The 17,409-nt window shown below is 43.9% G+C and overlaps 1 protein-coding gene across 19 annotated transcripts in view; it reads left to right on the forward strand.

Annotated features, from left to right (window-relative positions):
- The window catches only part of PITPNM2 (phosphatidylinositol transfer protein membrane associated 2), a 217,622-nt gene that overhangs the window by 64,937 nt on the left and 135,276 nt on the right, over positions 1-17,409 (forward strand). Inside the window, exons 1-2 of one of the 19 annotated variants that reach the window (XM_035098039.2) lie at positions 5-9,403; positions 16,595-16,775. The exons of 16 other annotated variants lie outside the window; for them this stretch is intronic. The gene's annotated coding sequence lies outside the window, so the exon portion shown is untranslated. Of the gene's footprint in view, positions 1-4; positions 9,404-16,082; positions 16,776-17,409 lie in introns of those variants that run through there. 2 more of the 19 variants (XM_035098037.2, XM_060269815.1) reach the window with 2 other exon arrangements.

Below are 17,409 nucleotides of genomic sequence, written 5' to 3' on the forward strand. Positions count from 1 at the left end.
AGTGCAGGGTGACAACATGGTTGGTTTTTGTCAGCTGGTAAAACTAAGCATCAGGGGTGGTACTTAAAGCAGCGGCAGTTTTGATAATAAATATCTACACACCTGATTCAGAGGTGGAACAATAGAGAGGCAGGTTGGCCTTTTCAAGAGGAAATTTTTAATGGGCTAGTATTGTTCCAACCTGTCCGGCAGGTGAATCATTGGTAACCAAGTGACTTCTACGCATTTTACTTCTCACTTATTGCTGCCTTGTAACAAAGGTGGCTCTTATTTGAACAGTTTATGGGGAAGACTGTGAAAATATAATATGGCTTAGGGAAAAAATGTATTTTTACATGTTGGAGTAATTTGATAGCAACGTTGATACCTTTTTAGTACAGGCTAGGTGTATATTGTTCATCCTGAGGGTTTGTTTTTCAGTAGGTGGGGATGGATGGATTTGCAGGTTTTTGACATAGTTGAGTATCAACTTGGGAGCAGATAGCTGCAAAGAGCACCTATTGGGCAATGCCTCCAACATCACTAGATCCTGGGGACATCTTTCGTGGTTTATATATGCTTGTGATTTCTCCTCTCCCCCAGGAAGGTGAGAATGGTAATGAATATGTACCACTTGTATTTTATTTAGCTATAAATTTATTTATGGGCCTTATTTTAGGGTATATGCCTTGGAAGGCAGCTTAAATATAATAAGACATCAAATAGCATGTTACAAACAAGAAAAATGTAAACATTTTAAGATCACAGTGTTGTTGTTTTAAAAACTGGCCAGTTAATCCAACCATTAACAAAACAGCAAAGTCTAAAATATAATGAATAATATCAAAACATTTTTAAAACATCTGGGTTTTTAAAAAATTAGCCTTCCACAGGTGGTTTGGGGGTGGCCATGGGAGAGTGGGCCTTTTCTCCCCCATGTTAGGCCCACCAGGCACCAACCTTGTCTTCATTTTGATGCCAAGCAAACACATATTTTCTTGGATTGCATTGTTAAAAACATTTTTAATATGTTAATGTGATTTTATTGTATTTCTTACTTGGTTGTAAATAGCTGGAGGAATTTCATAATGGGATGCAATACACCAGGCCTTACTCTCTCAAAGGGTTTGTCAACATATTGCCCTCCATTCGTTGTGGACTACAACTCCCATCAGCCCTGGGCCATTGGCCTTGCTGGGGTTGCTGGAAGTTGTGTTCCCCAGTATTTGAAGGGCATTATGTTGGCTTCCCATTATATAGATGAAGAGGCCTAATTGGGCCTGTAAGTGCATTTCCACAGTGTGTCTGCCTTGGAGAAGTTTGTACTGTCGTAGCAATTCTGTTTGGCGCTGCTGTGGAATTGGGGTGTGTGGCTTGCAGATGGGAAATGAGTAGTTGTGAAACCCACTTGGGTCTGCCGTAATTTTTCAGATGCCAGTGTATGACACAAGGGAGTGTGTTTGGGATGTATTGAAAGCAGGTAGGCTTATGGGAGTGGTGCTTGCAGCTGAGATCTGTGGAACCAGGGAAGAAGCTCTGATGATGCTTTCATGTTGCTTGCATTGGGTAATATGAGTTTTCATTTGTAATCTGGGTTGCTCAAAGAGTGTGGTTGGAACACAAGACTGTTTGCATCAGTCGAAACCAGGGAAGATCCAAAGGCCCTCTGATGTTTGACAGAGGAGAACAGGAAAACAAGCTTGCAGAACCCCTCTTTTTGTACCGAAGCAACTTCATAAGCACCCGCCCCCCAGCACTGCCCCCACTTTCACACTTTGCTCTTGACTTCCTGCCTATATTCATTTACTCAGTAGCCACTTTGCCATCTGTTGACTTAAGAGCCACAAAGAGTGTGTGTTTGTTTTTAGGGTTAAATATGAATTTGAATTTGAGGGGGGGGGAGAGCAAGATTTCCTTCCTATTCAACAGTTCAAAGCAGGCCTTTGAAAAGCAGTTCAAAGCAGTTGCAGTGAGAGAGGGGGGAATTTGTCAGTTTTGGTTTCTCTGTCTTCCTCACTTTGCCAGCCTTAAGTTCAGCACAATAGATTTTCCACATCAGTTTGTGACTTTTTTTTTTAAAAAAAGAAGTCCTCCTGAAAATTCACCAGCATTTTAGTATGTATTTTGTCTAATGTATGCATTTTTGTAAGCCATTTTTGTAAGCTATTTGCTCAGCTAAAATCTGTATTTTTGTATGTTACTTTCACTAATATATTCTCGAAATTTACTATTTGTTTTTACCTTGCTCCTCAGCCAAAAAGGCTCCCAAGGCAGCTTAGCGACCAATAAAGAAAAAGAGCAGTTCCTCTCTCTGGGTTTTGGTATAATATACATGACACAAAAGTGATTGAAAGGATAGCTCAGTTGGTAGAGCATGAGACTCTTAATCTCAGCGTTGTGAGTTTGAGCCCCACTTTGGGTAAAAGATTCCTGCCTTGCAGGGGGTTGGACTAGATGACCCTTGTGGTCCCTGCCAACTCTACAATTCTATGAAAAGGAAAATGCCCCCTCTTCCCTCCCCATCCCCCTTTCCTGATCAAGCCGCACTCGCCTGAAATCACTTGTAGAGCTCAAAAGTTGCCTTTTTTGGTCTGTTAATCTTCTAAGATAGCAATCTTCCAAGACATTAAATTGAAAGCATGGCCCTATAGTTACGGTGTTATTATTTTTTGTTTAGTTTCAGATAGAATTTTTAACTAACCCCTTCCTTTTACCTTTGCCTTTTAAAACCCTTTAAAAACACTTTCACAGTGTGTGAAATACTGTGTCCTTAAGTGTTGTTGTTGTTAAGGTGGGAATTATTGCCCCTTCCCATCATAGGTGTGTGAATAGGGGGAGTTGGCTGGGCCTGGGCCCACTCTAATATCTAAATAATAAAAAGTGGCTTTGCAGGTCCTTGCCCATGCTCAGTTGTAGCAGCGCATTGCGCTTAAGAGGCTGCAGTTCTGCACCTTCCAGTGAGCTGCACCCTGCACCCCCAGCCATGCCCACCTCTATTCACAGGGTTGGCCCACCAGTGGGCAGGATTGGCACCTTCCCGGTTTGCCTCAAGTGGCAAAATGGGGTGGACTGCCTTGTTTGTCCAAGCCATGAGCATTGTGGTACATACAGGCAGAAGAGGCATGGGAGTGCTGTCCTTGCAAGAGTGGGAGCGCACTTTCGCTGGCTTGTGAGAAGCCCACCACTTTTTGTGCAGAGAGGGGCTGCATTTATGGTGCGCTTGCATGTGGCCGCCCTGCATTGCTCATCACCTCGAGCAACAAGGCGCACCCCTCCAAGCAGACTTAAGGGTGTGCTTGATTTGACGCATTTGAGCACCCCACAAGCCGTTCACCCTGAGTGCTTTTGCAAGATTTCCTGGGTTTCACACCCTAATGGAATGTGCTGCTCGTGCCTATGCTAACTATATAGCTTTGTATGAAAAGGGTAACATTGAGCAAGGTGGACCAGTGGTTTGACTCAGTATAAGGCAGTTTGTTCTTATCTATTCTCCTTGCCCCACAATCAGGTTTTTTTTTTTAAGAAAGCTTGGGAGATGGAGATGGGAGAGCTGGAATAAAGCCCTTTGACCATTAAGTCTAGCTCTTGGGAAAACTCGCTTGGAGTGCTTTAATGCACCAAGCGCTCAAGTGCAGTTTGGTGCTCACCCAATTCGTTTCTTTAGGATTTTTTTTATCCCACATAGAAGAGGCCTTATCTACAGTTGTAGCAAAATGAGGTGGGAATGAGGTGGTAGAAATTGTAGTATTTTAGACTGCAGGTGGTAGGGTTGCATTTTGCAAAGCTGCCTTGTGGAAAAATCTCTGGGGTGCTAAAAAAAGTTAGCAGAGCAGGAAGCTGGCTGATTTAGGACTTTTCTCCTTGATAGGCTAGATCTGTATTTTCCAGGGTGACTTTGATTTTGCTTCTTGCTTTACATGGGGAATATTCAAAAATGGGGTCACTCACCAGCAGTCTGAAGTTTCCCATCCATCTTACCATCTCAGGGTTCTGCCTCTACATTTTGAAGCATGTTTATAAGACAAGTGCACCAAATGTCAGCTTCCTTGTCTGCATGAGGGTAGCTTAGCTGCTTCAGAGCACAATTAGAACCCAGTTTTTAATTGATGTTGTTGATGATGTACTATTTATATTCCGCTTTTCCGAAACAACAAAACGTTGCGCTCAGAGCAGCTGATAACTGTAGCGTTTAAAATTAACAAACATTACAATCACTATAATACTATGGAACATGCACTAGCATATAAATAAAGCAAAAAGCATATGCATCAATGCAATTCAATACAAACTCATAGTGATTTTAGGTATCAGAAATAACTGCTGAGCATCAGCCCTGTTCCAGTTGACATAAACTGGGAAGAGGCTTTTGCACCAGTGCCTCAGCGGCAAGACCTTTCCTAGTAAGAATATGAGAAGAGCCTGCTGGATCGGGCCAAAGGCCTATCTCACCCAACATCCTGTTCTCCTAGTGGCTATCCAGAAGCCCCAGAAGGAAACCTTCAAGCAGGATCCAAGCACAAGAATCCTCTTCTCTCCCGTGGCTTCTAGCAACTGGCATTCAGAAGCATTGCTGCCTCGGACAGTGAAAGTAGAACATAGCCATCCTGGCTAGTAGCCATTGATAGCCCTCGCATCCTCCATGAATTTGTCTCATCCCCTTTAAAGCCGTCCAAGTTGGTGGCCATCGCTGCCTCCTGTGGGAACGAGTTCGTAGTTTTACTATACCCTAAATGGGAGGATTATGGGGTTGTCTTCGTTTTTATTACGTATTTTGTGTTTTTTATATTGTGATTTTATGTTGTGAACTGTACCGAGAGCTACAGATATAGGGCGGTATATAAATTTAATAAACAGCAACAGCAGTGTCTTTTCTTTAGTCTGTCCTGAATCTTCAACATTCAGTGTCACTGGATGTCTACAAGTTCTATCCACTCTCTACCCAGCATGCCTCATCTTACAAACGTCGGCCAAGTCACCTCTTGCACACCATTTTTCTAAACTAAAAAAGTCGCAAACGCTTCAACCTTTCCTCAAAGGATAGGTTTTAGTCTTAGTTTTTAGTATTGATTTATTTTTCACTTTCAAAGAGAGGAATCAAATCATTTCTATGCTGTTTTCAGAGGGGTGGGTGAACAGGTTCCATAAAGGGGAGGAGAATATTGGGGGTTTTTTTTAAAAAAAGGTTTTTCTCTGATTTTTCCAATAATTGGTTGCACATTTGACTATTTGTGTATCATTTCCATCCTCCAGTGGACTGTCATTTGAGGCCAAAGTGTCTGAAGCTGCTGCATGCTCCTATCACATTTTGTTAGTATACAAATCCTCTTGTATGGTCATATTTCCATACGGTACTTCAAGCAGGGCCAGTGCAGTAAGGCATTGACATTCCCCTTTTGTCAACAGAGGTTGAGTAGGACAGAAGCAACTGGCTGGCAGGCTATGGACTAGTGGCTAAAAGACGGTTTTAGACCTTCAGACCTCCTGCTGAGTTAACTTGAACTCATTTGTACAAAAACAGGGTACTTCTAGACAGGTGTTTATAGTGGGACAAATGCCTCATGCATGAAAGGGTGTTTTTTGGGGGTATCTTTTTTTGGTCACCCATATTCTGCTTCCCCCTTAATGCAGATTTACCCTATCCAGAGAAAATCAGACAAGTAAAAGAAAAAAAACTTCTGTTGCCAGTGACCCTCTTGCAAATATCTCAAGAACCCGTTTGGAAAATCAACTCTCCGTGTGGACACTTGTAGACACATAACAACATCATTCATGGGTTGCCTCCAGACTGTTAGCCTTTTTCAGGAGTGATTCAAGTGCACACTGGAAAAGTAAAGGCAAAGGTACCCCTGACCATTAGGTCCAGTCGCGGACGACTCTGGGGTTGCGGTGCTCATCTCGCTCTATAGGCCGAGGAAGCCAGCGTTTGTCCACAGACAGCTTCCCGGTCATGTGGCCAGCATGACAAAGCCGCTTCTGGCAAACCAGAGCAGCGCACGGAAACGCCGTTTACCTTCCCGCCGGAGCGGTACCTATTTATCTACTTGCACTTTGACGTGCTTTCAAACTGCTAGGTGGGCAGGAGCTGGGACCGAGCAACGGGAGCTCACCCCGTCGTGGGAATTCGAACCACCGACCTTCTGATCGGAAGCCCTAGGCTCAGTGGTTTAGACCACAGCACCACCTGCGTCCCTTAAAAGGCCATAGATTTTTTAATTAGCCAAAGGCCTGGGTGAAGTTTTTGCTTGCTGCCTAATGATATTGACCATATGGAGGTGCCCATGGCCAGCCATTCCTGCCCATGCCCTTCTTTTGTTTGGGAGATAGAATTGCAGTGTTGGAAGGGACCACGAGGATCATCTAGTCCAATCATCTGCAATGCCGGAATCTTTTGTCCAATGTGTTGCTCAGACACATGACCCTTAGATTAAGAGTCTCATGCTCTACTGACTGAGCTATTGGCTGGTGGTTTCTCAGTGGAAAAGGTTGCGGGAAAGACAATGCAGCTTCCACCCAGTTAAGGGGTGGGAACTGATCCTAAGGTATTAGTGTGAAAGAAATTGTATTTTGAAGTGGGGAGTGAAAGCTAGCTATGAGTTCTGGGAGCATCTTGAGAGCAGTCCCAATTGGTATATTTATTTGTTTAACAAATGCTTTTCTAGCTGAAAGAGTGTCATACTTTGGTCCAAGTTGCACGGAAGCAAGTGGTAAACTGATCAAATGCTGAAAAGTTAGCAGGTGCCTAAATCTGAGGCCCTCTTTGAGCTTGGGACAGTGGATCAACAAACTGCTAGGAGTGTGGTTGCGGGTTGCCTCCAGCTCTGCTCTGCTCTTTTTGCTTTGTAAGTAGCTATACTGAGTGCTCCAAAACGCCAACCCAATACTGCTGCCCCTTGAACTTCTCACTGCTCATGCGATGATAACGTGGTGCACAGGGGAGGGATGAGGGAGGTACTAGGATGTTGTGGTACCCATTTGCTGTGAGGGCTGCTTTAAAGAGAATCTGCCACTGGGGAGATGCTGGATCATTCGCAGAGTTACCTGGCAGCTCAGTAAGAGAACTGGAGGAGGATCCTTTTGTAATGTGGGTTTTTAAAAAACCCCAGCTGTCTTCTTGTAGATCCTTAAATGACTTGTTGCTTGGGAAAAGTAAATATAGCCAGGAGAGCAGATGGAGAGCTTCTTGCTGCAGCTTGAGAGTCGAGGTTTGTTAACAGACGTTTGTAACATGTTTTTTTACTCTCTTTTTTTGTATTTTTAAGTACTGATAAAGAAATGTTTGCTTTTTCATCTATTATCACAATTTTTCTCCTCTTTTTAAATGTCTCTGCTAGGTTGCAGTCTTAATACAGTCCCCCCATCCCACCCCCAGAAATATAGAAAGCTGTTTTGTACCAATTGCATTTTGCTCCATATTGTCTACACTGACTGGCAGTGACTCTCCAGGGTTTCAGACAGGGAGCCCTACCTGGAGATGCAAGCGGGGGATTGAACCCGGGACCTTCTGCATGCATTCAGGTCACATGTTCTACAGCTGAGGTACAGACCTTCCCCCTCTCCCATTCCCCCCAGCTCTATTTAGATGGTACAGTGTTTTCATTTTGGAAAGAGCATGTCTTTCAGTTTCCTTTCAGAGGTAAAGCAGGATTTGCTACCCCCCCCCCCCCAAATGCACTTTCCTCTCACATCTGGCTTTTAAAACAGACTTTTCTAATAAGTCATAATTGAAATAAAGAGGTATCTTTGCAGTGATTTCAATTGAATGTCAAAAAGACAATTGCATTAAATATTATGGTTCATAGTACAGGGGAACAATTATGCGGGGCTGATGTCAGGCTTCTCTTAATGGCCTCAGCGATAATTCCTATGGGACCCTTTGCTCATGTCCCCTCCACCTTCAACTGAGAATTCTCTCAGAATCACGATTCCTTAAAAAAAGGAGGAGGGGAGAATGATAGACCTTCCTAGCTAGATTTACTGTCCAAACAGCTTTTCTGTGATTCCCCCCCCCCCCACATTTCCCCTCCCTCTTAGACCTACAGCACGTTGAGTGTTCAATGTTACTCTCCCGTTAAGTGAGGTCTAACCAACCCCAATGCTTTTTTAGTGAAACTAAAAACTAAAAGGAGAGGGAGGAGATGCACTGCAGAAAAACCAATATTTTTATGGTATGAGAATCTGTGGAATAAGAAGCAGCACAGCACATGGCTGAGCAAGATTTGTTTTTATATTTAAATACATTAAATGTCAGTTTGGGGTCAGCTTGTGTGAGGGAGGGTTAAACAGCAATATATGTCAGGAAAGGTTGAACTTCTGTGAGGTTTGGGGGGCAGCGAACGATCAGTTCCTGGAACCCATTGTTTAAAATGTATTTGTCATTATCAAGTTTTGTGGAAACAGCAGGTTTGATAAAATGAAATCTCCCCCACTCCCAGTACTTATTTAACAATGAATCGCATGTCTGGCCATATGGGTTTTTAAAGGTCAGATCTGAGGCTTCTGGTTCTGTGGTTCTCATTGTATCACTTCCCCAGTAGGACAAATGCATGCATTGTAATTAGTTTCCTTCCTTTTCAGATTCTGCTCTGTGTGTTTTTCTCATACACACACACACACACACACACACACACACACACACACACACATACACAGAGAAAAACATGCACACGGCATGCACTGCAACGATCCATTGCTCTCTCACTTTGGAGGGATTCTGTTTCACTTCTGCTGTTGAAAGTGTCAAAAAATCAAGGAAAATATGAGGTTCTTAGACAAACTGTTTCCTTCTAGCTGGTTTTTTGGTGGGTAATAGATTAAATGCATTCTTCCAACAGTCCTGCATAAGGGGATAAGTGCATTTTCTAAAACTCCTTCTTCACTTTTAGAACATGAGCTAGCCCAGAGGTGAGTTAATAATGTCTCCCACTGGTGTTTCCTTGCTTATCTTTCTGTGGATTAGAATTGTGGAAAGAATATCTACCTTAATAACTACTGGCAGGAAGACAGGGCTGTTTCTTCACTACGGGGTTTGGGGAGGGTCATCACTCTTCCTCAGCAGATTGAAGGAGGTTTATTACTGGAAGTCTGCCGGGTTGCAAATGGGCTGAGGGCTGCAAGCCTGGGCGTGTGTTAATGATTTTTTGGGTTGTCTCTTCTTCTGCCCGGCAGTATTTTAGCTAGTGCTGTTCAGCCAGCCAGCAGGAAATGACCCTTCCTAGGGCTCCATGAGCGGCAGAGTGAGATGCAGTTCAGAATGCTGTCTTGCATTACTTGGATATGGGTTTTTTTTATATAAAAAAAACATTGCTCCAGAAACCAGCAAAGGGCTTTCAGTAGTCAGTTGGATGGCAACTTGGTTGGAGATTTAGGCTTGGAACTTCCAGGGAAGTTGATCAGAGTTAAAGCAAGAAAGCCTGCTAGGGTTAAGGTGAGTAAACCAGAGCTCTTTCTTGTCTGTCAAAGGTGAATATGATCTAAAATGTATTGTGGTTGTTGTTTATGCCATCCAGGTACAAATATAATGGAAGAATGCAGGATACTGCCCCAAGGAACCTACAGTATAAATTTTAGCAGCAAGAGAGACAAGGCTAAGAAAGTGATGAATATCAGGGATTAGCCTCTCTTTTAGCTGGGGATGGGTATTAAAGACTTGGGTTCTCCCTGAAATTCATCTCCCTCCTCCCCACTTCTGAATTTTCACTTGCACTACCTTCTAGGGTGCTGCTATCCAGCAGCAACTATTTGTTCCCTATATGAACAGGCAGAGGTTCTTGCATAGGCAGCTGTCTCCTGTGCATACTGTCTGTTGTTGCACGCAAAGATCTGTGGATTTAGATAGTAAATCCTACATCAGGATTAGGAGAGCAGGATGTCTGATTCTTCTCCCAAGAGTGATGTAGAGGGAAACGGTGAGAATGCAAAGCAAAGCAAAACAGCTGTTCTTCCTGAGCTCTCTTTCCCCTTTATGACATGGTCATAGGGCAACTTGCAAACTAAAAACACCATAAATGCATAAAAACAGCAAACTAAACATTGGGATGATGGGGGCAGTGATGGTGCAGTAAGAAATCCTTCTGGTGGGTCAGTGAGGGTTTCCTTCCAGGGTCTAGCCAAGTTTTTAGGTGGCAGAGAAGAAAGATATCTGCCTCCTCCCTGGAAGCATGTGCTCCTCTCCAGATGCACCACATGGTTTAAATACCACTGGGTTAAGTCAAAAGCTTAATAAAAAGAGAGAGCTTTGAGAAAGGAGAGGGGGCTTTAACCAGTGCTATTTTTCTAGAAAACGAGGTGCCGGAACTCACCATGCACGCCTCTCTTGTTCTCTTGTAATGGCAATGGGCCCACCTGAGAAGTGCTGCAACTGAGTTCTGGGAAGTTCCGGCTAATGAAAAGCCCTTGCGTTAACCTTTGTCAGTGCCTATCTCTTTGCCCTGTTTGGCTCTCACAGCCAAACTTCAGGAATTTTTAAACAAAGGATTGAGGATCGAAGTGATCATTTTGTGATATTATGGCAGTGGACAAAGCTGTATTGTAACTTTTGAATAAACATTTGAATAAAAAACAGGAAAAGGGTGCATCAGGATGTTAATGAAAACAAGGAAGAGCTTTGTGGCACCTGAAACACTAGCTGAATTATTGTGGCAGAAACTTTTGTAAAGATCCTAAAGTGCCATAATATTTTTTATTCATTCTTTGCTCCGGCAAATTAATTTAGCTAACCCTCTGAAAACAGAGCATTAGATCACTACTTCAGAAGACTTAGATTAGTTTCCTTTCTCTGCCACTGACTTCCTGCATGTGGACATGGGCAAAATCACTTACTGGTTTGTTAACTGGCAAAACAAGGGAATACAGAATTTAAAGCCGATTTTGGACCAGTGACTTACCCATAGCCCTTGGCTTGAAAGGGTGGTGGGTCAAAGGGCTTGCTGCACCGACAGCTGTCGACTTTAGAGTCAGGTATATTTATTTTTTCAGCTAGGTTTTTTGGGGGGGGAAACCAACACAAAATGGATAGTCTGGTCATCTCAGATAACTGACCTGTTTCCTTGCTTCAAAGGAAAGAACTGCACTGTGTCAATAGATTTTTGATCTTCCATTTGGGAAAATGCCCAGAATTATTGATGGAAGGTCCCTTGTTACTGTCATAGAACTACCGTACGATTTCCCTGGGGGTAGGAGAGCTCTATAGGTGCTACAGAAGACCAATGGTATGTAGTCTGAAAAATAGGAAGGACTGGGCCGACCACCCCTTCCCTAAATGAAGCTGCTGGTTATAAAGCTGATAGTTTAAAAATTAAGCAAGCTTTTGAGTTAAGCAGGGCTCATGAGATTTGTGTTTCCCGGAAGAAGAGTTCAGTTGAGCTCCAAAGCTCGCACCCTGTTAGTCGGTCCCAGTAAACGAAGCAGCTGGGTTTCCAGCCTGACGTCAATTTTTCTCGTAAGGGCAGCCTTTGCATAGAGAGCAGAGTGACGGCAGCGATGGGCGACTGGCAGAAGTTCATAACTGCTACATTGCTTTGATCGAAAAAATTGTGGTCCGGCCTTTGCGATACAAGGGATAGTAAAAATATCTCTCGCAGCTAGAAGCGTATCTCTTGCTTATGACACATGGTGGTTATTTTCGGCTCACGGGGGCTATTTTTATGCCTGATGCTTCTCCGTTTGAGTTTCTATGGAAACAGTGTTATTGGTATGGGTGCAGAACAGTGACCCTGGCAGATGTTGACTAAAGTGGAGGTCCCCCCTTTTCTTCGTCTCCCCCCCCCGGGCATATATTTGGGCTTGCGAGTTGCGCAAAGCAACAGCTTCTTGTTGGATGCCTGTGGGGCAGGTGGTGGGGAGATGGGGACATGGAACTGAGTCATTGCTGCATGTGCGGAGATGCTAATTTTTTTTATAGCAACTGCTGCCATAGCAACAAGGTGCTTCAATTATCAAAATTAAAACCATGAAAAGTTACCTGCGTCTCCATGAGACCTATTGTTGCACGTATTAATTATGTGAGGGATAATAATAGCAAAACACAAATCATATTGTTGCCCTCTTCACACACACTGAATGACAACACTGAAGACCTGGGGCATTTCAGGAGTACAGGGTCTGGATCAAGACTAAAGTTCTTTATCTGAAGCTGTGCTTTAAGACTGTGCTGGGAGTAGGAGGGGCAGAGTTCATTTTGGTTTCTCGCAGTTTCTAATTTTTTCCATTTCCACAGCAGTTTCAGAATATATCCCATTAAATCCATCAGCATTTTAGTGTACATTTCTCCCAGTTCATATATTTTGTATGTAGTTTTGCATAACATAACACATTTTTTTTATAAATTGCTCCCTCCCTAATTCAGTGGTGTATTTTTGTATGTTGCCCCCACAAATATGTGAGTTTTTATGCACACACTACCCTCTTAAATGCATTTTTGTTCAAGGAACTTGGCTGGAGATCAGCACAGAAAAGTCTGAATTTCAAAGGAGGCCTGCATTTCTATTCATGTGTTGTTTCAGAATGTGCAAATTCGGTAGGTTCGCTTTTAAACAGGAAAGAATTGAATTCAGCTGGGACTCTCACCTGCCAGTTTGCTGTGAGGCTATTAAGAGCTTTTGGAAGAGAGGAGCGTCTGGACCTTGTTATTCCAAGAGCTCTTTGGGGTTTGGCTTTTCCTGTACCGCTCTTACGGCTTCTTGACCTTGTACTTCCTTCTGCATCCCAGAAAAGCAACCAGTTCCCTGGGGAGAAAACAGGTGCCCAGCAGTGCAGCTCGTAATCAAGAGAATTCCTGGCACGTTGCCCTCAGGTGTCTTCTCCTGACTAAAGGGAACCTTATTGTACCGGAACAGGGTATGCCTAAATGCCAGTAGCTGGAGGACAATGAGGTGTGCCATGCTCGCACACTGCTAACACAACGCCATTGTTCAAATCTGCTTTGTGATTGACTGCACTTGGGAGTCCTGTGTCCGGTTCTGGTCACCTCGCCTCAAAAAAGATACTGCAGAGCTGGAAAAGGTCCAGAAAAGGGCCACCAAAATGATAAAGAGGTGGGAGTAATTCCCTTTTGAGGAAAGTCTGAATCATTTGAAGCTTTTTAGCGTAGAGAAAAGCCAAGAGGAGGCAGTATAGATGCATATAAAGTTGCGTGCGGTATGGAGAAAGCGGACAGAGAAAAGTGTTTCTCCCTTTCATAATGCTAGAACTCGAGGGCGTCCAGGGAAGCTGGAGGTTGGGAAAATTCAGGGCAGGTAAAAGGAAGCGAGAGATAAATGCTGTTATCCAGCAAAGTAAGATAAGTAATAGACAGTGGCGTAGCAAGGTCAGGTGGTACCCGGCGCGGAAATATTTTTGTCCGCCCCCCCCCAATTGAAATTGAAATCTGTCAAAGAGCGCTGCGCAGGCCACCCTGATGCAGATCCCACCTTCTCCCCCTCCCTCTGTCAAAGAGAGCCGGAAGATCTGGAGGGTGGCAATGTGAGAAAATGGAATCCCCTAAATTGTGGAATTCCCTCCTCACAGATATGTGTCTGGCTTCTTCACTATACAGCTTTTGGCAAAAGATGAAGATGAACCTCTCCACCTTTAAGATGTGTGTTTTCAGAGCCCACTCTATTCCTTTGATTGCTAACTGTTTTAACTGTTTTAAATTTTGAATTTTAAATTGTAACCCAACCTGGGACCTGTTGGTAAAGGGTGTCTAATTAATGATGATGAGTATAACTTTAGGCGCCAGGCAAAAACGGTCCTTTTCAACCAGGCCTTTGCCTGACTTGATCTACGTCCTATACCCTGTTTAAAAATGCTGGCTCTTTGGGGTTTTTTTTAAAAAAAAAATGGGTTGCTGGTTTTGTTTTGATTTTAGGTATTTTATATTTTATGTGAACCGTCCTGAGGCCTTCGGGTATGGGGCGGTATAGAAATTTAATAATAATAATAATAATAATAATAATAATAATAATAAAACAACGTGAAATAGTAGAAATTGCTTTAGGAATGTGCTTTTTTGGTCACTAACACTAGTAATCAAGAGGAAAGGAGAGCAAAATTTTCAAGTTCAGAGGCCATCATGATTTCCAGCACTTATTTCAGCTCTGATACCTATGGCTGTTGTTTGTTTTGGGGTGGGGTGGGGAGGCGGGAGGTAGTTTATTCCCATGAAAGTAGATGAGCAGCCTCTAGGGGCAGAGCTTCTGGGTCCCACCAGCCTTTATTTGTGCAAAATAATGCTGGGTTCAGCCGGCATTTTGTCACCCCCCACTCATGATGACACCCAGGGCGGCCCGTCCCCCTTTCCCCCTTCTGACGCCCCTGGTAATAGATATACTAGGGGAAAGCATGCATCAAATGCACATATCAGTGAAAATAACCCATATGCATTATATTAGTGGAAATTGCTTTGCAAAAATGTGTCTTTTAGGAGAAATTAACACTATAATGCAGGTAGAATCATAAAATTGGAGAGAGAGTTGGAAGGGACCCCAGTTGGTCATCTAGTCCAACCCACAGCTAAAGAATCTCTGACAGGTGGCCATCCAGCCTCTGTTTAGCAACCTCCAAGGAAGGAGAACCCACCATCTTCTGAGATAGAATTGTTGGGTTGCAAGGGACCCCAAGGGTCATCTAGTCCAACCCCCTGCAGTGCAGGAATCTCAGCTAAAGCATCCATGGCAGATGGCCATCCAACCTCTGCTTAAAAACCTGCAGTGAAGGAGGAGAGTCCCTCGCCTTCTGAGGTCATGCATTCCGCTGTCAAACAGCTCTTTCTGTCAGAAAGTTTCCCCTCATTCTTAGTTGGAATCCTCTTTCTTTCTGAAAGTCTGTTCCACTGTCAAACAGCACTTACCGTCTGTTTTCATGAGGACCTTTTTTGGCAAACTTTTTTTTTAGAAAAGTGGAGAACTGAACTTGTGGTTGAAAAATGAGAAACTTAGCGAAGCCAAAATTGACAGATTCTCCCATGTTTTGTTCTGTTTACATGCCATAGCATAGTGACTCATGTTAGAAATAGGGACCCTGAACTGTTGAAGAACCTTCTCCCTTCCCTGCACCTTCCGCGGCTGGATTTACTTGGTTTGGCAGTTTACAGAGAACAATCTTACGGAAGACGCTTTGCTGTATAAATGTGGGTGGCTGTTACGAAAGCTGCTTTCTCCTGCTCAAGGCAGGGCCGATCTTCCTGAGAAGCCTGGGAACAAGAACTGCTTTGGGTGCACCCAGACATAAGATTTTTCTTCCTTCTAGGAAGTGAGCATGTTGAAACCCTGCATGCCCAGAGCTGAGATCTGCAATTTGTAAGCACTACAGGTCCACCTGGCATACCTGTAACTGGGCCATACTAATTCAGGCTGCAGGACAAGGTTCTGCGTCACTGCAAATATTTCCTACACAGACGAATGTGGAGGGGGAAGCCTAGCTTAATATTTTTGCAAGACTGCAAGATTTTGATCTGCTTGATTGATTAAACTCTTCTTCTTCTTTTACTTAAAACGCCTCTCCAATTAATTAGTAACATATTCTTTGGAAAAAGAAAACTATTTTCAATATAAGTACTGAATATGGCATGCTCCTTCTCGTTTGTTTCTTTCTTTGTTTGTTTGGTGGTCCTTGCCTGACACAGGCCAGTATTTTTTTGAAAGATGCTAAGGCGGCTTCCAGATCCTCCTGGAATTCTGCCCCTGTGGCACCTAATCCCCTTAGGCTCTTTTGAGAATCTCTGCTTTTAATTGGTAGGAGGCAAAACTAGGTCAGCTCCTGAGCTAAAGAAGTCGGGCCTAAAATAGGTTTTGTCCTGTTTCCCTTCCCCCTCTCCCTGCACCTTGAAGGTGACTTAAAGGCCCTAGTTAATAATAATAATAATAATAATAATAATAATAATAATAATAATAATAATAATTTATTATTTATATCCCGCCCATCTGGCTGGGTTTCCCCAGCCACTCTGGGCGGCTTCCAACAGAAAAATAAAACACAGTAATCTATTAAACATTAAAAGCCTCCCTGAACAGGGCTGCCTTCAGATATCTTCTAAAAGTCTGGTAGTTGTTTTCCTCTTTGACATCTGTTGGGAGGGCGTTCCACAGGGCAGGCGCCACCACCGAGAAGGCCCTCTGCCTAGTTCCCTGCAACTTGGCTTCTCGCAACGAGGGAACCGCCAGAAGGCCCTCGGTGCTGGACCTCAGTGTCCGGGCAGAATGATGGAGGTGGAGACGCTCCTTCAGGTATACTGGACCGAGGCCATTTAGGGCTTTAAAGGTCAGCACCAACACTTTGAATTGTGCTTGGAAACATACCGGTCTCGGCGGCCGCTCCCAGTCACCAGTCTTGCTGCCACATTCTGGATTAGTTGTAGTTTCCGAGTCACCTTCAAAGGTAGCCCCATGTAGAGCGCATTGCAGTAGTCCAAGCGGGAGAGAACTAGAGCATGCACCACTCTTGCTAGACAGTCTGCAGGCAGGTAGGGTCTCAGCCTGCGTACCAGATGGAGCTGATAGACAGCTGCCCTGGACACAGAATTGACCTGCACCTCCATGCATTGCACCTCCTGCATTGCAGGAGATCTTGGTACAGTAGTGTGGTGTGGGTTGATCAAGAACCACAACTCATTTGTACCTTACTGCTTTTCTTTCTAAAGCCACAGCCCTCACCAGCCCAGCTCTGCCTGCTAATTGCATGTTTTTGCATGGCTGTAATGGATCTGTGGCCTGTGATGATGTCTCTTGCTGGCCTGGGTGCTGAATGGAGAGATGCTTGTGGCGTGGGCATGCAGAAACCCCCGACTTTTGTGTGGCTGGAGTGTAACCTGCTGCACAAAGGTAAGTCACGTCCCTTGCTCTGCCCGCTTTTGCCTCTGGCTTCACCCACCATTAGCATGTGACCCCAGAAGGTTGCCAATATGGGAATGAAGCCCTTGTTCATGAAAAGTCTGTCTATTCCTGATTTGTAGTATACTAGAAGCAAACTCATCCTCCAGTTCTAGATCTTATGTTGCCATCTGTGCAGAAGAGGGGAAGAATTAGCAGGTTTGGGGAAAATTTCAAGGTTTGTTGATATACTTAAAAATAAATAAATAAATTGGGGGTAACCCCCACTACACCGCAAAACAGCTCAATGAGGGGACTGAATATTCAGTGCCTCCCCCCCCCCCGTGTGTGTGTGTTGAAATGAAACAGAGTATGCTGAAAGATGACATGTCTGGCTAGCTGACTGGAACCTTTGACAGGAGCACTCCAAATTGCAACATTTTGTTGCAGATCCCAACTATCACATAAAATTTATATAGCCTACATTATAGAAAACCTGACTGCTGACTGTTCACTAACCTGGGCTGGATATAGATCAGGCATAGGCAAACTCCCATCATCCCTAGCTAACAGGACCAGTGGTCAGGGATGATGGGAATTGTAGTCACAAAACATCTGGAGGGCCAAGTTTGCCTATGCCTGATCT

Source organism: Zootoca vivipara, chromosome 17 (assembly GCF_963506605.1).
Source record: "Zootoca vivipara chromosome 17, rZooViv1.1, whole genome shotgun sequence".
Classification (NCBI taxonomy): domain Eukaryota; kingdom Metazoa; phylum Chordata; class Lepidosauria; order Squamata; family Lacertidae; genus Zootoca; species Zootoca vivipara.